Source organism: Cherax quadricarinatus, chromosome 7, assembly GCF_038502225.1.
Source record: "Cherax quadricarinatus isolate ZL_2023a chromosome 7, ASM3850222v1, whole genome shotgun sequence".
NCBI lineage: Eukaryota > Metazoa > Arthropoda > Malacostraca > Decapoda > Parastacidae > Cherax > Cherax quadricarinatus.
Genome location: NC_091298.1, coordinates 8,256,823 through 8,261,695, shown reverse-complemented (window position 1 = coordinate 8,261,695; position 4,873 = coordinate 8,256,823). Strand labels below are relative to the sequence as shown.

General features: G+C 37.2%; 1 long non-coding RNA gene across 1 annotated transcript; it reads left to right on the top strand.

The window, feature by feature from the left end:
- Nucleotides 1-1,379: 1,379 nt before the first annotated feature.
- On the top strand, nt 1,380-4,427 carry LOC128686708 (uncharacterized). Its single transcript, XR_011391661.1, has 2 exons — nt 1,380-1,557; nt 3,135-4,427. It is a non-coding gene; the product is annotated as an uncharacterized lncRNA (long non-coding RNA).
- The last annotated feature ends 446 nt before the right edge of the window (nt 4,428-4,873 follow it).

Below are 4,873 nucleotides of genomic sequence, written 5' to 3'. Positions count from 1 at the left end.
CAACTACTCAGATATGGAAAACTTGAGGAAATTAAAACTGTATCAGGGTATACAACAAATTCTAACCATACAATAGAGCGAAAAAGTAATGTGAAGGACCTGGGAGTGATAATGTCAGAGGATCTCGCCTTCAAAGACCACAACAATGTATCTACCGCATCTGCTAGGAAAATGATAGGATGGATAATGAGAACCTTCAAAACTAGGGATGCCAAGCCCATGATGATTCTCTTCAAATCGCTTGTTCTCTCTAGGCTGGAATACTGCTGTACACTAACTGCCCCCTTCAAGGCAGGCGAAATTGCTGACCTGGAGAGTGTACAAAGAACTTTCACGGCACACATAAGTACGATAAGGCACCTAAATTACTGGGAACGGTTGAAGTCCCTTGATTTGTATTCCCTGGAATGCAGGCGAGAGAGATACATGATAATATACACTTGGAAAATCCTAGAGGGATTAGTACCAAACTTGCACACGAAAATCACTCCCTATGAAAGCAAAAGACTCGGCAGGAGATGCAACATTCCCCCAATGAAAAGCAGGGGCGCCACGAGTACACTGAGAGACAACACAATAAGTGTCAGGGGCCCAAGACTGTTCAACTGCCTCCCAGCATACATAAGGGGGATTACCAATAGACCCCTGGCTGTCTTCAAGAAGGCACTGGACAGGCACCTAAAGTCAGTACCTGACCAGCCGGGCTGTGGTTTGAACGTCAGTTTGCGTGCGGCCAGCAGTAACAGCCTGGTTGATCAGACCCTGATCCACCACGAGGCCTTGTCTCAGCGTAATACAGTTTTTGGCCCTTCGTATTAGATTTGTAAGCGTCGACGAGTATCGTTTTGTCTGTTCCTTCGTAATTTGACCCAGTCAGTCTGTACTGTTTTTCGTATACATGTTTTTTGTCAATGGAAGTGAGGATGCTGGTTCTCTTTCTAGTTTACATCTCCTTTTCCTTAAAGGAATATGCCTTGAGTATAAAGGCACAATACCCTGACCGGAACAATACACATATATCCCTCACATAGGATAATAAAACTTATGTGTATACCATATATAACTTGAAATATGAGATAGTAAGTGCTGCAGCCATTGGAAAAAATGTGATAAAACAATTAACGAAGACGGAACACCGCGAGCATAGCTCTGGTCCCGTGGCTACAAATAAGTAATTACTAAAGGTAATTACAAAGAGGTAATTGCAATGTTAAGTTAAACCATTGACAATCTTATTTTAAGTTAAACCAATTACAGTGTTAAGTTAAACCAAGCGCTTCATGTACTGTGATGTTCCAGCAATGTCCAATCACAAACAGTTCACAAACATCACTTATTTATATCATAAATAATAAATAGATATAATAAATAGTTAACACTTTACTAAGCATATATCACATTACTTGTATGGTATGTAAACGAGGGAGGTGTTAGTGATTTTATAAGAGTATATTGTAGAGGCGTGGCAAAGAGGGATCACCTGTGAAGGCTGTGTTGTTGTCTCTGAGTTGACAGGAAGTGAGTCTGTGAGTCACATCACACTTTATCCTCCATTAGGTAAGACACTACCTTCCACCCTTTATAATTAATGTTATTAGTATATATAACTCATATTTTGAAGAAAATATGAAGCAGTGTTGTGTTGCGTTTGAAGTAAATATGTGTAGTCTGCAATGGTAAGTGAAGGCTCGAGTTAGAATTTCCGATAAAATCTTGGCTGTTTCATTAGGTGTTTGAAGGATTATTGCTTTTATTATGACAGTGTCAGTTTGCACAGTAAGTGTCATGGTAATGCATGTGACACACAGGAAAGAGTGTCAGTGCATGACGTTCCGTCCTGGTCTATCTGTTGTTAAGATAATATTGATAGTGGAAGATCCAGCTAAAATAACCTCTTTTTAACCCTGTGTAATTAATCTCTGATCACACTCCAATTAGTCAGTTTGGTACGTGGTAAATGGGGCATATGTCCTTCAACATATTTTCTTTGTGTAGCAGTCAGCTTAAGTGTAGTTAAGTCTTGTCAGTTTTAGGAATGTCGTTTAATTATTGTTAATGCAACATATATTTGGCACACTTTCTTTACCACATTCTTATTTCTTAAATTGGTAGTGAAATTTTGAATATAGAATACATTATCTCGTAAGGTAATTTTTTTCAATTGTTACCCCATATCTCTTCCATATTTGATATATGCAAGAAATGGAACAGCATTAAACTGTTCTAAATAAATAGTAATATTATATATCCTTAATGGATTTATAAAATAATTGAATTATTGAAAATTAGTTTTACCCAAAATGTGTACAGTATTATGAAATTTTCAGATAATGGTCCAGTACAACCATCAAATTAAAATTCTGTTAAAATTTACAGAATTTATTAATGTACTTTCTAGAAATTCTAACTGAATATGGTTATTAAAATTTGATGACAGAATGTGGTTATTTGGTTGGTTCAAGTGGCAGTGACCGGGAATCCTTGGAAATGTAGGTTAGGAGGAAAAATAGGGTGGTATACCTCCACCAGTTTCTTATGGTGTTAGGTGTTGTAGGTAGAGTTTTGTGAAATCTATGATGTCTTCTATATCTAACCCTCTGGAAATGGAAAAATGGGGACTCATAGCAATGGATTAAAGTGGGACAAATTTAGATTTGGAAGGCTTTCTTTTGTGCCTACTATTTTACTTGTACATCTACCTATGTATCTACATTATTTATATGGCTCATTGAGGATCCCAGGAAGTGCTGATTTATCTAGAGTTGTAGATGAGTAGAATAAACTCCAAGTTGCATCACTGAGTTGAGAACTTTGGTCAGCTACAAATATAGGTTGGACAGTTATGAGTTTGTGTGAATTGGATTTGCTTAGCATGGGCCAATAGGCCTACTGCAGTATTCTTTCATTATTTTCTTAAGACGAATGATCCATTATCAGTTGTATGGTAGTTGCTCATTGCACTGTTAGTTGACTTAATACAAACTGTTAAGTATTTTTGTTTAACTTGTCTTGTTAGTGCTTTTCATTCCATGAAGTATGCCAAGACTACATGGTCTTGTTTACTTTTGTGCATCAGACACTGAATGTGTTGTGTGGAATGTTGCAATGTTGAAAGTGTATATTTTCTTATTCAGGGTATGGTATGAACAAGTAATTTGTCACAAGATGTTTAGCAACACTTATAGTAATGTGACAGAAGAACTAGGCCGGCTACATCTGGGAAGTCCCACTTCACAGCAGTATTCACCTGGAGGTGGGAAAAAGGTTGCACCACTTGTTCCTCCAAAACCCAAAAAAAGCTCTGGACAGCCAGCATCCCAGCTCTCATTGCATGTAAGTACAGGTACTAAATCTTTTATCCTAAAGAAGTAAAATTTATGAACTCAATTATTGTTAAGTGGGTCCTTCAAGGTTTTACGGATGAAGGGACACAAGTACATACACTTGGGATATTTTTATCAGATATGTTTGGTCCTGGGGCCTTGACTTATTTGTAGTGATCAAGATCCCAGGACTGTCTCTTTCATTCATATTGTTGGTAATTAACTTCTGCCTTATGGTTTTATATAGACCGGTAATCTACTATACATAACAGAAAGTTAGTTTGAGTAATGTAATAACCATACCACAGATGGGGCTTGAACTCGTGGTGAGTCGTAAAACTCCAGATTGATGCGTTAACCACTAGGCCAGCTGGCTACAATAAGATTCATCCAGCTAGGTATATTTATACACCATAGGAAGGTTAGCATAGGCACCACTATGACCACAAATGCAAGTTCTTATAGATGAATCTCCCGCCAGTGTGGCCGTGATGAACTCAAGTTCAAGTCCCCCTCAAAGCAGTCATCGTGACCCACGAAATCGTAATGACACGATTGCAACAAACCATACCAAATGGGATTTCTACTGTCATTTAATAAAGTATTTTTTAAATTGTAAATATTAAGTATGGCTAAGCATCTACTTTTCTTGTACATTTCTCATTTACATTCAGTGTATTGTCTGAACTTGTCAAAGCAGGTAAATATTGAATACAAATGTTAATGTTTCTAATTATTTTTCACCTTGACTTACCATCAGCACTGTCTTGTGATGTCCAGAAAGCATTGCTATAAACCTTTCATGATTTTAGTGTAGATAAGCCTTGAGCCTTAAAAATTGCCATAAAAAGTAAAAGTACTGTATGTTACTCATGGAAATTTAGTGGTGTGATGGGTGCTTTAATATTTTTTACTTTATTGAATACATGTAGTGAGGTACTACTTGGGAAATGTAGTGTTATGCTAACATACTGCATAGAATGGCGCTCTGCTCTTTTAACCCTTTGAGGGTCGACAGGCCCTCTCCGAAACTCGTTCTCAGGGTCGGCCAAATTTAAAAAAAAAAAAAATTATTTTCTCTTATGAAAAGATAGAGAATCTTTTCCCGATCATAACGACACCAAAAGTTTGAAATTTGATAGAAAACTTACGGAATTATGCTCTCGCAAAGTTAGCGGTCTCGGCGATGTTTACGGATCGGCGATTTTGCCCACTTTGAGCCCCATTTTCGGCCAATTTCACTGTACTAGTCGACAAAAAACATGAATATTTCGCTAGAACTCCATTTTTTCTATCGAATGGGTGCAAGAAACCACCCATTTATAAATTCAACTATCCAGTACAGTGGTCAGAATTTAGCAATTTTGCCAATTTCACACAAATTTCAAAAGATGCCAATTTCGGAATAGGGTCCAGAATAAACAAGAAAGATATTCCTGGCACTAAAATGACATTTCCTCTAGTCATTAGTCACGTCTCAAGGCCCCTCTTATATTCTTTTGCTTTCCACTTTGAATTTTTATTCTCACAAAAAATATAAGATTTACTGT